We start from the raw sequence: 24391 nt of genomic DNA on the forward strand, positions 1-24391 counted from the left end.
CAAAACATAGTAATAACTGCGGGTTCATTATTTAGGAAAACCATGTATTTCTCATGGTGTGAACATAATATCCTGCCATAAGGGTCTGGTCGTGTGTAATTTCCTTGATCTTGCCGTCAAATTAGCACAAGTCTTAATGTAATAGCTCTCTGGCTAGCTAGGTCTTGATATTCTTCATAGACAGCTATTGGTATGCAGATGGTATAAATAACTGTCATGGCGCAATTTTTCTTTATTTGACTAGATGATGTGTATATATATGGTAGATGTTTCCTTGGTCGTTGCAGATCAGAGTAAAATTTAATTTCTCAACACATCAAGTCAAGCCTTTTACGTGTAGTATTTGGACGATATACGTTCATGATTATTAATTGGTCAATTAGGGTTTGTCAATGTCGCTATCTTAGCAATGCCCCACAGGATAATTATTGAGTTGAATGAGAGAGAAATGAGAAAATATTTGCCTTCTCTTAGCTAAGAGATGATCTCTCACTTAGAAAGATAAGATAGTTCCATCTATTGTAAAAGATGGCATTTTTAGCTATATATATTCTAGTTCAGTTTAATCATTCCACAATTTTAGGAGCATGAAATATTAACTGCCAGATATAACACAAAGAGATAATTCATTGCACAATATGTTTCTATATCTAAATGACATACATGATGTAAGATGAGACAAGCGGTGACCTACCTAATGCCCCAAGTGTAATTAGTACTTCCACCGGTAGAGTGCGACCTCCTTGAACACACCCACGGACGGAGCCGGCAGAGTAGTAGATAGTCTAATATGGGTATCACGATATCCCGTCTTTGTTCTTCCACTCAGAAATTGTATGCAAAGCACAAACCATGTTTCTAGATACACATGACATGATAGTGTCCTGTGCAATGACGCCCCCCCCCCCCACCCCCAAAAAAGCTTGTTGGACTGAAACGTTGACATTTCGATTAGTAATGCGATAACGGAAACTTTAAATATATATGATTTACTATATGTCTGTAAAATATTTATTTAATACAAGTGGCATAATAGATTGAAAATGACTAATATTTTTTCAATGCATGATGACATATTGAGGTGCCATGTTTACGTGTTAGTATTAAGGAAACCCTACTTTAGTATTGAGTAAAATAAATTACGAATGATAATAATTTAGGCTTACAGCAGCTGTCCCGTTTGCATCGTGGGTTCTGATCTAGTGGGCTTTCGCCTTTTTGTTTCACCGCTTCCTCCAACATCGGCCCCTTTCTTGAAACACCTGGACTTCCCGCGCATCCACATCATTGACGTCCCCAACAACAAATTGCCCGCTCGACTCCCTACCCCTGCTTCCAGGTTCCAACTCTGTCATTGTCTCCCACCATAGCACACATTGTTGACGACACACACAATACTGGAACAAAGCAAGAGGCAGTAGGGCTGCAAGAAAAAGGTGATTGCAACTCTGCAACGGCATCGCTGCCTACCTGCCCGAGCGCCTCACCAAAATCACCCTCGGCATCTTCTTCTAAATTGCGCGTATCTAGCTCATAGGCCTCTCCACCAGTTTTACATAGGTCGGTAACCTTTGCACGTTTCCATTCGTGTTTTCTGCTATATGTGTGTCAGGTTGGAGAACTCGTCACATCACCCTCCCCCAAGGTCCACCTTCCATCTCCATTTCTCCTCCTATCCATGGCATGTAATACGTACAAGGGTGTCCTGATCTTTTGAAGAGAAATACATGTTGATTTGGCCGGAGTTGACTTTGAAGATCCGATTAGAATGTGAGACGATGGTGCGCCTATGTAATCGCTAAACTAACTCCATAATTTTTATTGACCAGACCGGAGCACGATCAACATCACCAGTTTTTCATAGGCCTCTCCACCAGTTTTTATTTATTTTATTTTATGCTTGCTCTCCCGGTGTCCACGGAGCATATGCAAGCTCATGGGGCATATGTGTGTCCTCGCATTCGTGTGTGCACACACATGGACGTGTGCGTCTTCATGGAGAGTGTGATAGAGTTGGAGTGGAGTTCGTCCATGCACAAGCGCCCGGGTCATGCAGACAGACGCATCGGCGGTTTGCCATGCACACACGAGAGCCTGGAGTCATGCATCAGCACCCGGCCAACACGTACGCCTGAACTATGCACACACACCGCATCGGCTACATGCTCTGTCTCCCAGCCATCCGACGTCCATGCCCAGACACGGCCATGGACACCCTCGCACATATGCACTGATATGGACTTCATTTATGTGACCCAGCTATCTCATGGCGTCTACTCTGCCATCTAGTGGTCGTCACAGGGCACCAGATAAATATTCCTGAAAAAAAAGTTACCCAGTCACAAAGTATAATGGGTTACAGTCATTTTTCTCTGTGTAATTTCTTTAATATATTAATGTTTTTTGGAGGATCTTTAATATATTAATGTTGGTTTTCTTGTGTGTCATGTAGACTACTTTTGTAGAAAAAGGTCAAACGACACAATTTGTTCCGTATAATAGTGTGTATGTTTCTGATTAGTCATACCCTTCTTACTTGCAATACGTAAGCTTATCGCGCGCCTCCTCTAACCTGGACATGTTTGCATATTCTTTTGTCGGTTTTCTCCTTGTCGATTTGTTCATCCCCATTTACTTATACTTGACTTCCTTTAATTATACTATTTCTTTTTGGGTTAGTACTATTTATTGAACATTTGAACCACATGATGTTGTCGAATATTAGCTCTATCATTATGTGTTAAAAAATTTCCGCAGCAACGCGCGGGTTATCATCTAGTTAAATAAATAAATCCGACCTAAACGAACCCCTGTGACAATATTTATGGTGGGGCAGGGAAAATTTGGCTAGTCCTAAGAGCGGGCCGAATCCAACCCGAGGCAGGGTTTCTTCATAAATAAGGACTCTAGAAACTGCCTATGGTCATGTATTTCGACAAGGGTCCGGTTCAAATGTTAGGTGATGCAATACCTACCGAAATTTCATTCGACAACGAATCTAAAGATTTTTTTTAGCATATAGCACATCTTGCGTTAGTCAAAATGAAGAGAAAATCCCTGATCGACTTATAAACCCGAATGGAGACAGTACAATTGTGCGAATATTTTTCAGATTTTTTGACGCACCATATATAAATATGGAACACAGCCTATTGCCACAACCTCTATATCCATCAACTCCCTTTCTATGTAGGATTTGGCGTCTTAGAAGACGAGAAGGAATAGTAATACTCGGCAGAACGTTCCCTAGAATGCGAGTGGTCGATGACTCCTTGATTAGTTGCATACATGTGACTTCTACTTCCTCCGTTTCTAAATATAAGTCTTTTAAAAGATCCCATTATGAACTACATATGAAGCAAATAAATGAGTGAATCTACACTCTAAAATATATCTATATACATCCGTATGCAGTTTTTAGAGGAATCTCTACAAAGACTTATATTTAGGAATGGAGTGAGTACAACTTATTATTACGGTTCATTTTTCCGTTTCAATAATGCGACATGATCGAGTCAATGCATGCTTTGTCGGACACGGAACCATCCACTTGTCCATGGATCAATGGAATAAATACTGATTTGCATACCTGTTTTTCTACTGTTATAATAGTCAAGCCAATAATAATAAGATTTCTCGGTCATTGGCAATCTTTGCCCCATTAATTGATCTCAGCTGAACTTTCTGTGCTGAGGTGGTTGTGATTTCACTTGCTGACTTCATACTCCGCGGCTGTGCACACGTACACATGTCCAAATTGATATACATTCCACTTGAACATGAGATACATTCCACTTGAACATGAAAATATGGAGTTTTCTAAGTAGCCTCTACAACTTAGAGGAACTCTAGCAGACCCCGCAAAACACGCAGACCCGCAAAATTCCGGCGAGTATGCGGGCTTGGCCCAATTTTCCGACTAGAACAGAGCCCGCATATCTGCAAACCTTAGAGACTCGTAGTAGGACGCTTCACACTCCGGAAATTCTATCGCAAACAAACAATAGCATACATAAGCACTCAAGCATAGATGCAAGTGTAAGACTCAGATGAGAAAGATCAAATCTGAACGTTCAACTGAAGAGCATCGATTTGCAAAAAGAATCAATCAAATCGGAGCTACGAAACTCAAACTACGATCAAAAGAAATTCGAATTCAAATCTGCTTGAAACCAAATTTTAAATTGTCAAAACCATGTTCAAGTTGATTAACTGGAAAGAGGGGTTCGAGACGAAGATTTTGGCGTTGGTTTCACTGGATTTGGACGAACGGTTAAAAAGTTGCGCACGTTTGAAGATCAGGGGCTAATCTGCGATAAAAATAATCGCGGATAGGTCCCTGGCCGAAAATAAAATAAAAAGAAAAGACTAACGAACGAACGTTCGCTAACAGAACTAATCTAACGAAAATCGTTCACTAACAGATCTAAACGAACGAACGTTCGTTAGTTAGATAAACAAAAAAAAATAAACCGATCTAATCAAAAAACAAAAAAACCGTTCGGCCAGCCGGTTCTTACCGGTTCAACGAGAAAGACCGGCGGCTGCGGCGAGATCGGATCGGCGGCGGCGGCGGGCGGCGGTGGCGGCTGCTCCTGCAGCGGCGACGCGGGACGGCGGAGGCGGCGTGCGGCGACAGCGGCTGCTGCTGCTAGTGGGAGGCGGGGCGAGGCGAGGGGGCTCCGGCGGCGGCTGATAAAGGCCTCAGGGGCGGGGGGGGGGGGGGTGCCTTGGGGCAGGGGTGACGGGCGAGGCCGACCTGGACTCCGACGGAGTCCGGCTCTAGTACGGTGGCGCGGCTAGCTTGGCCCGGCTCGGCTCGGGCAAGTCCAGAACTTTTTTAAAATAAATTCCGCCGAAGAAAAATCATAAATAAATAAAAAAATTCTGAAAATGCCAAAAACAATTTTCGCTGTCTAAATAAAGTATTTAGAATAAAGTGAACATTTTTCTGGCCCAAAAATGCAATTTTGAAAAATGCATACGTTTCTAATTAAAATAAAATCTCAAATAAAAAATCCAAGTAAAATATTTATTTGATTTTAAATTTTCCTCCAATATTTCTCTATTTTTGAATAAGTCATATTATCTTCTCTCATTTATTTTAATATCGAAAATATTTCAGAGAGAAAAAATATTAAAACTAAAATGATCCTCTTTTCAAATTTGAGAAAATTCAAATATGAAAATAAATGAAGTCCCCAACTCTCTCCGTGGGTCCTTGAGTTTCTTAGGATTTCTAGGATCGCAAACGAAATGCAAATAAGATATGACATACATATGATGACCTATGTATAACATCTAAATTGAAAATTTGGGATGGTACATCTTAGGGGCGTAAAACCAGGTGGAACGTATATGTATCTATTAGGACGTGTGTACATGTGCACAGCCGCGGAGTATGAAGTCAGCGAGTGAAATCACAACCAGCTCAGCATAGAACCTTCAACTGAGATCAATCAATGGGACAAAGATTGCCAATGACAGAGAAATCTTATTATTATTGGCTTGATTATTGTTACAGTAGAAAAACAGGTATGCAAATCAGTATTTAATCCATTGACAAGTGGATGGTTCCCTGTCCAACAAAGCATGCATTGACTCGACCATGTCGCATTATTGAAACGGAAAAAATGAATCATATATGTGAAAAATAATTTTTTCTTGATAAGGAGTGCTTTTATTAACTCAAAATGTAGCATTAGGGGATGCTATGCATGATGCATGGACAACCATCTGGCCACTGCATAGCTACGATTGAAGGCACATTATATATGGTAAGTGAATTTTCAACCATAATGTGCTTTCCATCGTAGTTATGGAGAGGCCAGGTGGTTGTCCATGCATCATGCGTAGCATCCCCTAATGCTACATTTTGAGTTAATAAAAGCACTCTTTATCAAGAAAATGTATTTTTCACATTTCCATCGTAGTTATGCAGTGGCCAGGTGGTTGTCCATGCATCATGCATAGCATCCCCCTAATGCTACATTTTGAGTTAATAAAAGCACTCTTTATCAAGAAAAATGTATTTTTCACATATATGGGACAAATAATAAAGTAGTAGTGTCAATAAGAAATATGGGAAAGTGAATTCGCAAAAAATGAGTTAGACTTGCACTAGTCCAAATTGTGTAACCATTGCAACTATATGGTATATTCATCACAGTAAAAGATTGGGATTATATAGTAGAAAGGTATCAAACGTTAATATCCCTTTACACGGCCCTAGTGGTTTAACTCCCCCATTGAGTTTTCGCCCTGTCTATTCTCGGGAGACAGGCGGTGACCAACTTCCATACCCGATCTCCGCTGGCGAGGGCGCCGGTCCTTCTCCCTCCGCTTGGCACTTCGACGGCCGGAGGGAGGGGGATCTCGTTCTTCTATTCTTGCTTAGTAGGTAGGGTTAGGGTTTGTCTACTGTGGTGCGTCGTTGTGGTGGTGGGAGCGGCTTCCGGGCAAATAAATGTGCTTTCCACCGTAGTTTTGCCGAGGCCGTGTGGTTGCCCATCATGTGTAGTATCCCCTTAGTGCTACATTTCGTGTTAATAGAAACGACCTTTCTCGAGGAAAAAATATTTTTTACTGGATACGGGAAAAATACTAAAGTAGTAGTGTTAGTGATAAATATCGACAAGTGAATTAGCGGAAAATGAGTTAGACTTGCACTAGTGCAAAATGTGTAAACATTGTACCTATATGGTATATTCATCATAGTAAAAGATTGTGATTATATATTCGAAAGGCACCAAGCGACAGAACATATGCTTACATTGTGAAGTAATTTGTTGTGGTATTACTCACAGGTTTCTTTTCTTGGGTGATTTTCCTGGTTCGGCTCTACAGGGCACCTCCCGTACCCCCACCGATTTTGGCAAAGTTTGCTTAGACTGAAAGAAAGAGATCAATTTTTTTCAAAATTTAAAATTTGATTTAATAATTCAGGGCATTATTTTGACTGCTATTACTGGTAACCGGTGCCCACCAACATATTGTCCAACCGAAAAAACCTTGGTAATATAATTTTGTAATAGCGTTCCCTCTTTGGCTCTTCCTTCGCCGGACCTCTGGGTATCCCCCCCACCTGATCCCCCCCCCCCCCCCCCCCCCCCCCCCCCAATCATTGGTTTTTCCTCACTGGTTGTCCTGAAAACCATCTCAACTTGCCCCACATCATATTGGCTTAACAAATAAAGTCATGTTTTCTTTGCTAAGCCAATAAGTGATGGTTCAAGAGGCAATTGAATTCTATTTGTCTGCCACACAATCATATTAATGATAAAACTACAGGTAAATTGTGGCTATTGTGTACAAAACTAGTAATTAAAATTTTAGTGCCGTTGATGTTCAAGACTCTATTGCAATGCATGAGGCAATTGCCTTTTTTTGCAGGTAATTGCCTAGTTAATTACATAAATTTCCAGAAAGTGTATTCAATTCGTGAGAACTCATGATGTGATAGAATATTTATTCATGTTATGCAGAGTTTGTCAAAGATCCAGACTGACACTGCTCAAGATAAAATTCACAGGTTTTAACAAAAAAATGAGGATAAAATAAACTCCATGCCAAAAAACAAGATAAAACTCAATACAATCCCAATTTATTAATACATGTGAATACGAGACCAACATATGAACTTAGGAAAGTGTACAAATGCACCAAAGCAAGCACGTACAAACTACTAACACGTAATAGATTGATCCATATTTCCTTTCCACCTCTTAACACTTACTAATAAATACTAGCAAGTCTGCAGTAGATTCTCATATCATACTTCTTCGGCATCGATCAATCCGAACAAGAGAATTATTTTATATCTGGATCCTGAATTTGCCGATTAATTGGAAGTACTTGTATCCTTGCCTGAAATTAAAATAAAATTTCTGTACATCAGGTTTCAGCAGCGCCACATGAATTATATGCAGACGAATATATATCTACCATTTTTATCCGGCTTGTTTCTTAGTGCTTTATCTTTCTTCTTTTCTGCATGCATGCGAACGCATCAGAGACAACAATTGGTCATGTCAAGAGAAAGTGCAACAGAAATCTTTTGGAGAACGAGGAAAAGAAGCTAGATCAAAAAGGTAGGCCGACATCGACGATGGTGCATGCATGCACACGACGATCGGTATGTTAGCTTAGTAGCTACTCTTACTTAGAGACTAAAGTAATGTAATCTCGAGTGCTGGAGTACTACTAACCACCATTAGAAGCAGGTGGTTTCTGCACAGGCGCTGGTGGTTTCCCTGCACGGCAATATCAATCAATCAAACACTAGTACTACACGGATATGAAAATCAATCAGACACTAGTACTACATGGATATGAAAATCAATCAGTTTGCATTCATGCATGTGATTAAGATGTTAGGAGACCGGTTATGCTTTTCAATGTAACAGAAGGCCAAATTTGGAGAGGCTGCGATGAAGATAGAGTCGATGAGAACCTTGCGCATAAGTTTCCAGTCCAGGCATAGGACCTTTATTACTCGACGCTGAATGGCAATAAAAAGATATAAACTTTAATTTAATTGGTTAATGAACGGAACTATGATAGCTGGAGGTTAACTAGCTAGCTCACCCTTCGACTTGGGCGGCATGTTGTTTGGAGTAAGAGAGGCCTTGATCCCTAACTAGGCGTGTTCAGCAAGTTTGAGCTGTGGCCTGTGGATTGCCAAATGCTTGAAAAAAGTTCGCTTGTTATAGGCTTACGCATGGAAAAAACCTAGAAATTGCATTTAATTAGGACGATCATGACATCTCTTCAGGAAATATTTTATATATTATCTATTTACAAAACTGATTAATTAGACAGATGTATACATGCATAAATTCATACGAGTGCCACTGTCATTAAATCTTCAATTTGACCAGGGTTTTTGCCCAGTCTATGCATATATCACATAAGCAGTTCAGAGTTACAGGGATTTTTTTTTGCATATGCCTACCAAATGGGAGCTGGGTTCCATTACTATTTATAATTATATCAGAACAGCAGTTCAGATGGAAATAAGTGAAACTGGATGATGTCCAAACAGACCAAAAGGCGAGAGTAACCTAGCTACATACGCACAGTAAATGGATAATTATTCGAAAGTAGATTCAGATGTTGTTTCTACCCCTCAGTAATGCACCCTAAAGTTCAGTTCCCTGAACATGGCTAAACCTAGCAAATATACTATTGTCCTGTCAAGTGACATATGTTGTGGTCCGCTTGTACATGGTTCAGGCTGGCTAGTATCCGCAGTAGTTCAACCCGCAAAAAAATAATATCCACAATAGTTCACCTAAAAAACATGTATCTGCCCAAACTATATATGTTAATGAAAAATGCACAAAAATATATATTACTAGAAAACAACACGATATGTACGAACGAATCCACTCAATGTGTGAATGTCTCGCAAGAGTCTGGTCGAGTGTAATTTCGTTGATCATGCCACTTAAATTAGCACAAGTCGTTTGAGAGTTTTCTTAGGTAAAGTCTTTTGGGAGTTAATGCAATAGCTCTCTAACTAGCTACTAGGTCTTGATATTCTACATAAACAGCTACTGGTATGCAGATGGTCTAACTATTATGGCGGAATTTTCCTTCATTTGACTAGCCGATGTGCATATATATGGTAGTTTTTTCCTTGATCCTTCCAAGTCGGAATAAAATTAATTTTTCAATACATCCAGTCAAGTCTTACGTGTATAATTTGCATGATATATTTCCTGATTATGTATTGGGCAGTTTGCTAATTAACAAGTACAAAATGAGCTTGGTATTTCTTCCAGGGAAGGAGACAAAGTAATTCTCAATAGTTTCTTTTTCGATAAATGACACTTTCATTCCATGGTTATATCAAGATGATACAGGTGTGCTGAGCATATATCAGACCTCTGCATAACAAAATGAACGCAACCATCGCTGTCCCGTGGTGCACAGCATGGTCATCTAGAAAAGTCCCCGAGCGACATGTAAGGTTTCAAGCTAGATCCCTCGCTGGACGACTATGCCCTATCAACCTGTTCTGAAGTATATCTGATCATTACTAGAGACTACATCCTACATGTGCTCGGTCCGTTCAGAGACTGGTTGCCATAGGTTAGTCGTAATGGTAGTATCATAACTAGTATCATGCATGCCAACTAAGTAATTTTGATAGATGGCATACAATTAAATAAAGAAGAGGGTTGAGTATCATATCATGATACCATATCATAATAAATGTTCAAGAGGACCGGATGAGATCGGGGACATGAAGCGGAGTCTCGAAATGGTCAAGAGGTAAAGATTCATATATTGGAAGGCTATATTCGGACATCGGAAAGGTTCCGAGTGATTCGGGTATTTTTCAGAGTACCAGGGAGTTACAGGAATTCACCGGAAGAAGTATTGGGCCTTATTGGGCCATACGGGAATAGAGGACGCAGGCCAATGGGAAGGAGGCACACCCCCCCATGGGTCCGAATTGGACTAGGGGAAAGGGGTGGCGCCCCCCCTTGCCCTTTCCTACTCCCTTCCTCTTTCCCTCTTTCCTTCTCTCCTACTCCGAAAAGGAAAGGGGAATCCTACTAGGACTTGGGAGTCCTAGTAGGACTCCCCACACTTGGCGCGCCCCCTAGGGCCGGTCTCTCTCCCTCCCTCCTTTATATACGTGGCCAGGGGCACCCCAAAGGTACTCCAAGATTTGTCTTAGCCGTGTGTGGTGTCCCCCTCCACAGTTACACACCTCGGTCATATCATCGTAGTGCTTAAACGAAGCCCTGCGCCGGTAACTTCATCATCACCGTCGCCACGCCGTCGTGCTGACGGAACTCTCCCTCGACCTCAACTGGATCAAGAGTTCGTGGGACGTCATCGAGCTGAACGTGTGCTGAACACGGAGGTGCCGTACATTCGGTACTTGGATCGGTCGGATCGTGAAGACGTACGAGTACATCAACCGCGTTGATAAAACGCTTCGCTTTCGGTCTACGAGGGTATGTGGACACACTCTCCTCGCTCGTTGTTATGCATCACCTAGATAGATCTTGCGTGATCGTAGAATTATTTTTGAAATTACTACGTTTCCCAACAGTGGTATCAGAGCCAGGTCTATGCGTAGATGTTATATGCATGATTAGAACACAAAGAGTTGTGGGCGATAATAGTCATATTGCTTACCAACATGTCATACTTTGATTCGGCGGTATTGTTGGATGAAGCAGCCTGGACCAACATTACGCGTACGCTTACGCGAGACTGGTTCTACCGACGTGCTTTGCGCACAGGTGGCTGGCGGGTGTCAGTTTCTCCAACTTTAGTTGAATCGAGTGAGACTACGCCCGGTCCTTGTTGAAGGTTAAAATAGCACACTTGACGAAAAATCGTTGTGGTTTTGATACGTAGGTAAGAACGGTTCTTGCTAAGCCCGTAGCAGCCATGTAAAACTTGCAACAACAAAGTAGAGGACGTCTAACTTGTTTTTGCAGGGCATGTTGTGATGTGATATGGTCAAGACGTGATGATATATAAATTTTTGTATGAGATGATCATGTTTTGTAAAGTTATCGGCAACTGGTAGGAGCCTTATGGTTGTCTCTTTATTGTATAAGATGCAAGTGCCATATAATTGCTTTACTTTATCGCTAGGCGATAGCAATAGTTGCAAAAGCAATAATTGGCGAGACAACCATGTGATGACACATTGATAGAGATCAAGATGATGGAGATCATGGTGTCATGCCGGTGACGATGGAGATCATGACGGTAATTTGGAGATGGAGATCAAAGGCATAAGATGATGATGGCCATATATCATTGTCACATATTTTGGTTGCATGTGATGTTTATCTTTTATGCATCTTATTTTTCTTAGTTCGGCGGTAGCTTTATAAGATGATCCCTTACTAAAATTTCAAGGTATAAGTGTTCTCCCTGAGTATGCACCGTTGCGACAGTTCTTGGTGCTGAGACACCACGTGATGATCGGGTGTGATAAACTCTACCTTCACATACAACGGGTGCAAGCCAGTTTTGCACACGCAGAATACTCGGGTTAAACTTGACGAGCCTAGCATATGCAAATATGGCCTCGGAACACTGGAGACCAAAAGGTCGAACGTGAATCATATAGTAGATATGATCAACATAGTGATGTTTACCATTGAAAACTACTCCATCTCACGTGATGATCAGACATGGTTTAGTTGATATGGATCACGTGATCACTTAAATGATTAGAGGGATGTCGATCTAAGTGGGAGTTCTTAAGTAATATGATTAATTGAACTTTAATTTATCATGAACTTAGTCCTCGTAGTATTTGCATAACTATGTTGTAGATCAATAGCTCGCGATGTAGCTCCCCGTTTATTTTTGATATGTTCCTAGAGAAAAATAAGTTGAAAGATGATAGTAGCAATGATGCGGACTTGGTCCGTGATCTGAGGATTATCCTCATTGCTGCATAGAAGAATTATGTCCTTGATGCACCACTAGGTAACAGACCTATTGCAGGAGCAGATGCACACGTTATGAACGTTTGACAAAGCTCGGTATAATGACTACTTAATAGTTTAGTGCACCATGCTTTACGGCTTAGAACCGGGACTTCAAAAAGGTTTTGAACGCCACTGAGCATATAAGATGTTCCAAGAGTTGAAATTGGTATTTCATACTCATGCCCGTGTAGAGAGGTATGAGACCTCTAACAGTACTTTGCCTACAAGATGGAGGAGAATAGCTCAACCAGTGAGCATGTGCTCAGATTGTCTGGGTACTACAATCACTTGAATCAAGTGGGAGTTAATCTTCCAGATAAGATAGTGATTGACAGAATTCTCTAGTCACTATCTGTAAGGGCATATTTATCCCTAAGGTGTTTTGGTGATTGATGACAATGCTTTTGCGGACTAATCGTGTGCCTTGAGTATTTCAGACTTTTCATCACTAGGCTCAAGACGGTTTGGTGCCCCTCGAAGACTATTGAAGACGGCGTTTTTCTACGTTTCTTCTCGGTGGATTTGAGTCGTAGGAAAGCCGTACTATTACACTACAAAAAAAGACACATCCGTGACATTTTGGGCCGAACGAATTTTTTTTCTGTCATACATATGAAACTTCTATGACGATAATTGTGACAAAACCCGGTATCATCATAGATGTGGTGGGCTCATACTTCTATGACAAAAAATCATGACAGAAAATGGGCTTTTCGTCCTGGGCGGGCCGGAGATGCAGCTGCATGACATTCTTTGGGCCGTCCATGACGGAAAAAACCGTGGTAGAAGCGAGGGCGAGGAAAATTTCAGGGAGTTCCCGGTTACGGTGGGAGGTCGGGGGCCGAGCGATGCGCATTTCTCTTGTACACGTACGCGCGTGTGTGCGAGGCGTTGGCTCTAACTGAACCCGAGCGAGGCGTTGGGCTCTAACTGAACCCGAGCGATTGCACTGCAGGCTACGTGTTACTGAACCCGAGCGATCGATCGATGGCTGTTAACTGAACCCGATCGAGCGATTCCTTCGCTACTGCTGCTAACTGAAGCCGATCGATGCTGCCTCTGGGATGAACAGTGAGCGTTGCGCGGGGGGGGGGGGGGGGGGGGGTTGGATGAACAGTGAGCGGTGGCGTTGCCTCTGGATGAACAGGACCCCGTGGTGTGGTGGAGGGCTGGATGAACAGTAGACGGTGGAGGGGTGCCTGTGGAGGGGTGGTTGAACAAGACCCCGTGGTGTGGAGGGCTGGATGAACAGTAGACGGTGGATGGGTGCCCGTGGAGGGGTGGTTGAATAGTAGCCGGTGGAGTAGCGCGCGGTGGAGGCTGGATGAACAGGAGCCCGTGGAGGCTGGAGGAGGTCGACGGTAGCCCGTGGAGGCTGGAGGAGGTCGACGGTGGAGATGATCAGTATCCCGTGGAGTCCCGTTTTGCGGTACGCCACACCCCTCCCGATGAACAGTTCCCCCGTTTCGACCGTAGGAGGTCCGTTTCGTCCATTTTGCGGTACGCCACACCCCTCCCTATCAACAGGACCCCCGTTTCGACCGTAGGAGGTCCGTTTTGTCCGTTTGCCGGTACGCCACACCCCTCCTGATCAACAGGACCCCCGTTTCGAACGTAGGAGGTCCGTTTCCTCCGTTTTGCGGTACGCCACACCCCTCCCGATCAACAGGACCCCGTTCCGAACGTAGGAGGTCCGTTTCCTCCGTTGTGCGGTACACCAGGCCTCGTTTCCATCGCCTGTTCCGTCCAAGCCCTCCCGATGAACACGACCACGCATTCCATTCCGACCCAGCCGGTTGGCTCCCACGCGTTCCGTTGCCTCCCGATGAACACGACGCATTCCGTAGCCTCCCCATGAACACGACGCATTCCGTTGCCTCCCCATGAACACGACGACGACGCTGTTTCTCCGTTCCGGCCCAGCCATGTACACGAGCCCTGGCCGTACGTATGCGCCAGTAGGCGTTCGAGACCCCACCCGTATGTACACATACGTGGCCGTATTTTCTTTCTTGCACCCTGGCCGATGTACGTACGTGTACATGCTACATGCGCGCCTCTACTACGACACGTACGCGCCTCTACTACGACACGTGCGCGCCTCTACATCAACCAGTATATATGTACGTATACGTTCGCGACCAGAATGACAACGCTATGTACTCTTCGACCAGGTGGGTCCCGACTGTCAGGCACTTCCTTGCCTGCGAAGATGTAGCTAGTGGGTCCCAGCAGTCAGGGGGGCGAATGGTTTTTATTTTTGCCCGGACGCACTTCCTTTCATGCGAAGATGTAGCTAGTGGGTCCCAACAGTCAGGTGCAAACGTTTTTTTCGCGAAATACAGTGGCCCGTCCGGTGGGTACCCGCTGTCAGGTGGATGAATAATTATTTTGCACGTAATAAGGAGGCACTTCCTTGCTGCGGCCGTGGACCCAGCTGCAGCCTCTCCACGTACAGTCCACGTCCGATGGAAGCCGTTCCTTGACCACGTTGACCACGCCGCGCCGAGAGCACCAGGGCGGTAGACGAAGCCGAGGCCTAGGAAGGGGACGACGCGGAGCCGGGGAAGACGCGGCAGTTGATGCCCATGCGTAGGGGAGTACGAGGGTTCACTGGTTCGCTGCGGCGTGAGGCTGCCGTTGCCGCAGAATAACAGGGGGTGTGGGTGAGTAGAGGGATGGCCTGTCCAGCGGTGGGAGTAGTAGGGGGTGGTGAGGCCTCCGCCGCATCGCAGCCGGCCATGGGAGGCAGGAGCACGAGGCACGACCGGCGCTGGTTTGGGCGGCTGGAGCAAAAAGACCAGAGGTTGAAGAAGCACTACGGCCGTTGGATTGACATCGTACGATCACTGGAGCTAGAATCGTGCATATTGACTCAGTTGACAAAGCCCTCCGTCCCCGTCAACTTAGTAGGCCCACAAGTCAGCATGCCACTGTACTGGGTCCCAGCTAACAGGGGGAGTATTCATTTTTTTGTGCGTAATAAGGAGGCACTTCCTTGCGTGCGAAGATATAGCTGATGGGTCCGAGCTGTCAGCGGCGGTAACATTTTTTCACGAAATACAGAGGCCCTTTCGGTGGGTCCCTGATGTCAGGTGTAGGAATAATTATTTTGCGCGTAATAAGGAGGCATTTCCTTGCGTGCGGCCGTGGACCCAGCTGTCGGCCTCTCCATGTACAGTCCACTTCAGATGCATGTCGGTCGTTGACCACGTTGACCAGGCCGCGCCGAGAGCACCAGGGCGGTGGACAACGGCGAGGCCTAGGAAGGGAACGACACGGAGGCAGGGAAGACTCGACAGTTGTTTCCCACGCGGAGGGGAGTACGATTGTAAGAGGGTTTACTGGTTCGTCTGCCGTCGCTAGAGAATAACAGCAGGTGTGGGTGAGTTGAGGGATGGCTAGGCCAGCGATGGGAGTACGATGGGGCGGTGAGGCCTGCGCGGCAGCAGAGCCGGCCGCGGGGAGGAGGGAGCAGGCAGTCCCGCCGGCGCTTGTTTGAGCGGCTGGAGCTGGAAGAGCAAAGATTGAAGAAGCACGACAGCCATTGGATGGCCATCCAACAGTCACTACTTGTGCGTCAACCTTTTTTTAGGAAAGCCTCAAATCTGTGGAAAACAGCATACATCCCATCTGCCATTATTTCTAATAATTTACAGCCCATTTGCTAATTATTAAGGTTTTTTTGAGCCCATATTCTTTTTGTTAGCATTACAGCCCATATTGTGGCCACGGTTAAAAAATTATACGAAATTTTGCATATTTCGGTGCGGTCCGAACTGTTTTTAATCCCGAAATTTCGACTCACATTCAAACTGATTTTAAAAATAAATGTATATCAATATAAAATCCAACAAATTCTCCACGCATAAAAATTAATGTAATTTAAAATCTCGAAATGAAAAAAAGATATTTGAAACTAATTGCCGGTTTGATGTGTTTTAAAAATGTACAGCCCATTTCTCATTACTGATGGGCCATTTTCTCGGCCAGCCGAATGCAAGCTCTCCTCGTCTTGAAAGATTTGCAGCCCAACAGGCCTGACAAATTGACTTACTTGGCAAATCACAAAAAAACTGGGCTATGGCTGTGGACCCAGTTGTCAGCCTTTCTACGTACAGTACTCTTCCGATGGAAGTCGTTTCTTGACCACGTTGACCATGCCGCGCGGAGAGCACCACGGCGGTGGACGACGGCAAGGCCTAGGAAGGGGACGACGCGGAGCCGGGGAAGACGCGGCAGTGGAAGCCCGCGCGGAGAGGAGTACGAGGGTTCACTGGTTCGGCTGCGGTGTGAGGCTGCCGTCGCCGCAGGGCCTGGCCAGCGGTGGGAATAGTAGGGGGCGGTGAGGCCTCCGCGGCAGCACAGCCGGCCATGGGAGGCAGGAGCATGCGACACGACCGGCGCTGCTTTGGGCGGCTGGAGCAAGAAGACCAGAGGTTGAAGAAGCACTACGGCCGTTGGATGGACATCGTACGGTCACTGGAGCTAGAATCATTCATATTGACTAAGTTGACAAAGCCCTTCATCCCCGTCAACTTAGTAGGCCCACTAGTCAGCCTCCCACCAAGGTGGGTCCCAGCTAGCCGGGGGAGTATTCATTTTTTTGTGCGTAATAAGGAGGCACTTCCGATGGGTCCGAGCTGACAGCGGGGGGAACGTTTTTTTTTGCGAAATACGGTGGCCCATCAGGTGGGTTCCAGTAGTCAGGGGGCAAACTTTTTTTCGCAAAATACGGTGGCCCGTCCAGTGGGTCCCTGCTGTCAGTTGGAGGAATCGTTATTTTCCGCGTAATAAGGAGGCACTTACTTGCTGCGGACGTGGACCCAGCTGAGACTCTCCACGTACAGTATACTTTCGATGGAAGTCGTTCCTTGACCACGTTGACCTCGCCACGTTCCGTTGCATGCATGCGTCCATGGGCGTGGTGCGTCCCCACTGTCAGCCTCTCACGTATAGTCATCCTCCGATGACTCTCAGTTGTTGACCACGTTGACCACACCGTGCCGAGCGCACCCAGACCGGAACGACCCGGAGATGGGGAAGATGGGGCAGTGGAGTCGTAGATGGAGAGGAGTGGGAAACTTCACTGGTTCGGGTGCACAGCAGCACTGCCGCGGTGCCGCCCACGGGAGACAGGATCAAGAACAGAGGTTGAAGAAGGAGCACGGCTGTCGGATTAACATCCAACGGTCCAGCTGCTAGAATCATTTGTTGATTATGTTGACAAAGCCGTGCGTACACGTCCGCTTAGTAGGCCCACAAGTCAGTCACCAAATCTGATGGGTCCCAGCTGTCAACGGGATGAATAATTTTTTTCGCAAAACAAGGAGGCACTTCCTTCCGTGCGAAGATACAGCCGGTGGGTCCCAACTGTCAGGTGGAGGAAACATTTTTTCAGCTTAATAAGGAGGAACTTTCCTTGCGTGCGACCATGGACCTCGTGGGTCCCAGCCGTCAGGCTCTCCACGTACAGTCCTCTTCCGATGACTCTCGTTTGTTGACCACGCCGCACCGAACGCAGCGAGGCGGTGGACGACGGCGAGGCCCCGGACGGGAACGACTCGGAGATGGGAAAACGCGGCAGTGGAGTCGCAGATTGAGAGGAGGAGAAGGGTTATAACTGGTTCTGTTGCGGCGTGGGGCTGTAGTCTGTGGAGAATAACAGGAGGTGTCAAGGGGTGGAGGGATAGCCTGGCCGGCGGTGGGGTCACTACTAGGAAAAGGGCTATAGATAATATGGACACAAATGGCGCACCACACATGTGGTGCGCCACTACTATATACTAATGGCGCACCATGTGTTGGTACGCCATTAGTGTCCAAATACTAATGGCGCACCACATCCACGGTGCGACACTACTAACAATTTTTTTTATTTTTTTTCAAAACTAGTAATGGCGCACCAGGGGATAGTGCGCCACTACTAGTTTTACTAGTAATGGCGCACCACACCCTCGGTGCGCCACCACTAACAATTTTTTTTTCAAAACTAGTAATGGCGCACCAGGGGACAGTGCGCCATTACTAGTTTTAACTAGTAATGGCGCACCATACCCTCGGTGCGCCACTACTAACAAATTTTTATTTTTATTTCAAAGTTAGTAATGGCGCACCGTGGGTTTAAACTAGTAATGGCGCACCACACCCACGGTGCGCCATTAGTAACTTTGCCCAAAAATTCCACCAAATGCACCCCCCTCCCCGTGGACCACCTTTTCAGTTTTAGAAAAAATAAAAGGAAATGATGGAAATGTCAAAAAAATAAAATAAGTTTCCCATGTGATATGTGGTCTAGTTGTTGGGAAAATTTACAAATATGAATTTCGACTTTATTTGCAAAATCTCTCTGGAATTTGTAAAATGGGCATAACTTTTGCATACGAACTCGGATTAAAAAGTTTTATATATGAAAAATCATCTACTCGAAAAGTTACATACGAATTGAATCGGGTAACGTTGTTCAACATCTTCAAAATCCCCAAAAACCTAACAGAACGAAAGATACAGGGCTTTTAAGATCTAGAGGGGGGAAAATGAAAAAAAAATTCAAACTTACTAGTGGCGCACCATTTGCTAGGTGCGCCACTAGTAACAGAAAAAAATTGGTTTAAAAAAAACTTTTTTTTTGGAATTTTTTTTTCAAAATATGATATGTAATATGACCGGGAAGTTTGAAATATTTTTTCAAATTTCATAACACTCATGAACATGAACAAAGTCCTAGACATCAACAAGGTTTAATAAGATTGATATGATAGATATATCAACAAGTGCCTGTGAAGTGAGCTGGTGTTGGGGTTGGATAGAACTCTGAAGTTAAGTGTGCTTGGGCTGGAGTAGTGTGAGGATGGGTGACCTTTCGGGTGGTGCGCTATAGTATACCAGATACTAATGGCGCACCTGTGGTGCGCCATTAGTAGAAAAATCTAATGGCGTGATGCTAGTGGCATACCTGTAGTGCGCCATTAGTAGGCAAAACAGGTGCGCCACTAGCAGGTCTTTTCCTAGTAGTGGGTAGCGCTTCGCAACGATGCGTGCTAAGCAGAGCCGCTAGCCGCCGGAAGCCGGACCAGGCGGTCCCGACGACGCTGGAGGAAGAAGACGAGAGATTGAAGGTGCATGCCGGCCGTTGGATGTAAGTCCAATGGCTGTGGTTGACACAATCATTTATTGACCAAGTTGACAACGCCCTGCGTAGGCTTCGACTTATTGGCCCACATGTCAGCCTGCAAAAATGTGGCATATATTTAACCCATGTTTTCTAGAATGTACAGTCCATTTGCTGGGCTGGGTGAACAAATAATTTCGCATCAATCAGGCCCATTTATATTTTCTAAGAGATCCCAGCCCATTTGCACTTCCTTGAAATACACGAATTAGGTGGGCTCGTTATATATATAATGTTAGGTTAGAAGGAGCAATTAATATCAAAGAATAAACCGGAGAGGCACATTATATATATATAATTAAGAAATTAGCGAGTTATTGCTCAAAATAAAAATGAGCGCGTTATTATTAAATTGGTCCTTAAAATCTTCGCAAGCTTTTGTACGCAATCACGAGGATTTTCCTTGCCTGTGAGTCAAAAACAACCAGGATTTTCCTTGCCAACTTCCGTTAAACATTTACTTTTATAAGTTAATAACACGTGGGATGTTTTTATAATGTATATATAAGTCTCTATAAAATATACGATAATAGTAATAATATAAATATATATAATGTGGTTAGAAGGGAAAACATAAATTGGACACAACATTACTTTTATAAGAGACCTGCGTTTTACACCCCACAGTAGGCATACTAACAAGTTCAAGGGACGCGGCTTTTTTGCTCCTAGGTGCATATGCACCCATTGTCGAAAACACACATTTTGAAAAGTTGAAAAATTTGGAACAAAAATCCCGCGTGTATATCCGGACATTTTATGTCCGTTCACAAGGTTTCGGTGAAAAACGACGTTTTTTGTGGCTTGTGTAAAAAAGACAATTTCTGATGCTTCATTCTAATTTCTTTATCTTTTTTACACAAGCCACAAAAAACGTCGTTTTTCACCGAAACCTTGTGAACGGACATAAAATGTCCGGATATACACGCGGGATTTTTGTTCCGAATTTTTCAACTTTTCGAAATGTGTATTTCGACAATGGGTGCATATGCACGTAGGAGCAAAAGGTAATATCCCCAAGTTCACAGACAAATACAACAGAAAAGGTAAACATTCATATCAAACTCAGGTTCACAGGACACGTTCATATTCATAGCCAACATTCACTATCAACAACTCGAAAGATTCATATATACACAAGCTCAGCATATCTATGCATCCAAATGATTGATAGATCACATGACAATATTCATACATAATTCACAAAAAGATTCAGATATATACATGTTCAGTATGTTTATGCATCCAAATGATTGAGATCACAACCAATATGATCCATGGACGAACTTTAATTACCTAGGGTACAGACTGGTAAATGGTGTTCAATCAGAGGTACTTCTTGCTAAAATTAGTTCTTGTACGAGTAAACTTTCGAGTACATAAGAGGCAGCACAGACAATCTCAACTTTGCTTGTAGGTTTATCCTTAAATAGTGGCCTCGTGCCGAGGGAGGTTTGAGCAACTTGGCCACTACTTTCATCCAACTAGTTTACTGGCTCATCTTGGTCCTGTATCTCGCCAAAATTCTACATTGCAGACGAGAAAGGAGGCGGTTGAGAAAATGAACCACCCAAATTTTTTGTGCAGTTCAACTGAAATGGAGCATCCTTGGCGTGCAGACTGATTAAGTGCCAGATGAATATACGCGTCAACCAACTTGTCTGGATTCTTTAGACTCCATGCCATATAGTTCGCTACCATATGTGCCGATAACCAAAAGACACAAGTTGGGACCAAAGACTGGACTGCGTTTTTCTGGGCTATGCACCAAGCAATATTTTTGGCGTTCACTCTCCTAATACTTCTAGTTTGACAATTGGTTGACGCCGGTTGATACTCGAATGAATATAGGCAATTCTTGTCAACATCGTTGCTTGTCTGAGTGAACTTTGGATTACATAGCAGCAGCATAAGTACCTGTCCATCTGATCATTTTGTGCAGTTCTACTGAAATCATCCGATGTAATGATTTGCCTGCGAGTTCAGGCTCCAAATTACTCCTTTATGAAATCGGCAAACAGTAGCACAATACCAAATTACCAATACATATGACAGGCACAATAATCAAGATAAAGACTTGTACCAACCTGTGTGAGGTAGCATATCAATTACTATTTCCTTTGACTAGAAGCCGAGATAAGCCAAGCGACTGACAGCAAAGGAAGAAAGCAAGCGGAGATTAGCGACTGACAGGAAAGGACGGAAGCTGTCGAGGCAATGAAGCACCCAAAGTTTTTGTGCAGTTCCACGAAAATCGAGCATCCCTGTTGGCACATATATTGAGAGAGTGAGATTACTGTAATAGTGGGACTAGTTGATGAAACATACACTAACAAATAGAAGCACCCTCATTATCTTAATGGGTAAAGTTAGCAACATAGTAGTCTTGCTTAAAGAGAGGTATTAGTTTATTTAATCAGTGCCAATTAGCTCAACTCAACACTCAAAGCATTGCCATTTATCATAGGTTGCAGAACTTTAACGTGCAAAGATAAAGGAGTTTCTCATGACAGTAGCACGATACAAATAGAGATGACAGCAAACTAATATGGATGAAGGCCTTAGGCCCGTACCAACCTGAGAAAAAAGCTTATTCATGTAGTCCCATAAGAGATGATAAAACACTCACTAGAATCACACAATAGTATATATTTTTGTGCACTTCAAATGTATGGTTGAAATCACTCTTGTTTACCAGTGCTGAGATTATATCGAATGATTATCAAGAACTTCCAGCAGAGTGAAAGCACTGGCTGGGATACAGTTCATTGTATTGTCTTGTCTTGTGTAGTTCCACTAAAATGTATGATTGGCACAACATGATCCCTGTTTGCACAAGTAGGAACAAGGTGAAACCTTCATTAGCTTAGTGAGAAAGGATAGAAAGACATTAGCATATTACTCAAACAGTAGCATCAAATTCATGATGGACAATACGCAAAACATTGCCTCATTGAACCAATGGCAATAAATTGACATGCAAAACAATAGCACTATTATGCCATGACACTAATAATATTCCCTCCCTGCTCCACCACATGATTCACTTCCATAGACAAACATACACACGTACATGATTCAGCATAGGGTCCTACTAAAGATTTGTTTAACTCCAACAGGAAAATTAGGCAGTAATAAATTAGTGGTACTTAAGTACTCCTAATTAATTATGTGAGACATCAGAAGTGGAAGGGCTCCCTGGAGGATCGTCTCACATGTAAGGTAGTCGTTGCCAGAGCCCTTGAATGGCCTCGACTGAGGCCTCTGGCTTCAGCAAGATCGTCTTGGCACTGTTTATTCTTCTTCTTCCTCTTCATGCTCTGTTTCTCTTTCTCCTCACCAGTTGGTGAAACCAAGTACATGATTGGCCTTCTAATTAAGAATTGGTTTTGTCAGTGAGGGAGCACAAGTGTACTAGTAAAAAACTGCATTATTTTCTCATGGCAGTCGGAAAATAGAGATGAACACATGCATTAAATATCATTCTTACCTAAAGGAAGGTTATGGCGCCAATATGGATGATGAGGATTGGAACACAGATCTCCCTTTGTGCAGTTCCACCAAAATGTACCAATTGTTCCATTCTGACATTCCAGTTAAACAGCACAAAAGTCACTTCTTTTAAGAAGAGTTTTGTGCAGTGCACCAAAAGGTCACAACAGCAACCAGGTGAATTGGATATCCCTGTTTGCACAAAAAGGCACAGAGGAAACAGTCAGAGTCTCAAACAATTACAGGCAAAAACATTTGGCTAAACTTGTCATGGCTTATAACAGTGGCATGGCTTCATTTTTACCAGGGACATTAGATTAAGAACAACTAAGGCTGCGTTCGGTTCACAGGTTTGGTGCAGGATTTTCGTAGGGACACAATTCCTACGGTATTCTTTCCCTTCCAACCGTTCGGAACACGGGAAAGGTGGATAGTGTTTCATAGGAAAGCTGGTCTGGTAGTACTTATTCCCTAGAATTAGAAACATCGACGCGCTGCTCATTTTTTGGGCGGAAGCCCGAGGCAGGCGCTCGCTGCCATGCGTTAGACATGTTGCTGTGCTGTGTTGCCGGAATAAAAAAATCAACCTATGTGTGGTACGTGAGGTGAGGACAAGAGTAGTCACTGTGCAGCTGAATAAACAAATAGCATCTCATACTGCCAAGCATGCTACTCTAAAAAAACAAATCCGTGGGCGGTGGTGGCACCGGGACCCCGCCGGCGCTGATCCTCCATGACTCGGGCACCCGCATGTCCGGCGGGACCAGGTACTCGGCCTCGTAGAGGAGCCGAGCTTCGTCGTCGTGAAGGTGGCGGCGGCCGCAGCCGTTCGCCGCCGCGCCGTCGCCTGGGAAGCGCTCGGCCATGGTTGAACTGGAGACAACGAGAGGAAAGGGAGGGATGGGGGAGAAATGGCGCGTCGGCGGTGGAGGGCTGTGCGTCACTGGCGCGCTGGGGTCGGCTTATATAGGCGGGGCGCCGCGTGTACGCGTTGCCGCCGTGTGTACGCGTGGCGGGCAAGGGACGCGCGTCGTCCGGTCTTCACTACGCCGCCCGTGAGGCATCAATGGAGGAGGCTGACCGGCGCGACAGCTTTGTGTTGGAAATATGCCCTAGAGGCAATAATAAATTGGTTATTATTATATTTCCTTGATCAAGATAATCGTTTATTATCCACGCTAGAATTGTATTGAGAGGAAACTCAGATACATGTGTGGATACATAGACAACACCATGTCCCTAGTAAGCCTCT

At 44.3% G+C, this 24391-nt stretch overlaps 1 long non-coding RNA gene across 1 annotated transcript; it reads right to left on the reverse strand.

Moving 5' to 3' along the window:
* Positions 1–7153: 7153 nt before the first annotated feature.
* LOC109785878 (uncharacterized) lies at positions 7154–9328 on the reverse strand. Its single transcript, XR_002238192.4, has 5 exons — positions 8587–9328; positions 8453–8500; positions 8208–8252; positions 7945–7989; positions 7154–7866 (listed from the first exon to the last, which is right to left on the reverse strand). It is a non-coding gene; the product is annotated as an uncharacterized lncRNA (long non-coding RNA).
* Between the last annotated feature and the right edge of the window lie 15063 nt (positions 9329–24391).

Source organism: Aegilops tauschii, chromosome 1, assembly GCF_002575655.3.
Source record: "Aegilops tauschii subsp. strangulata cultivar AL8/78 chromosome 1, Aet v6.0, whole genome shotgun sequence".
NCBI lineage: Eukaryota > Viridiplantae > Streptophyta > Magnoliopsida > Poales > Poaceae > Aegilops > Aegilops tauschii.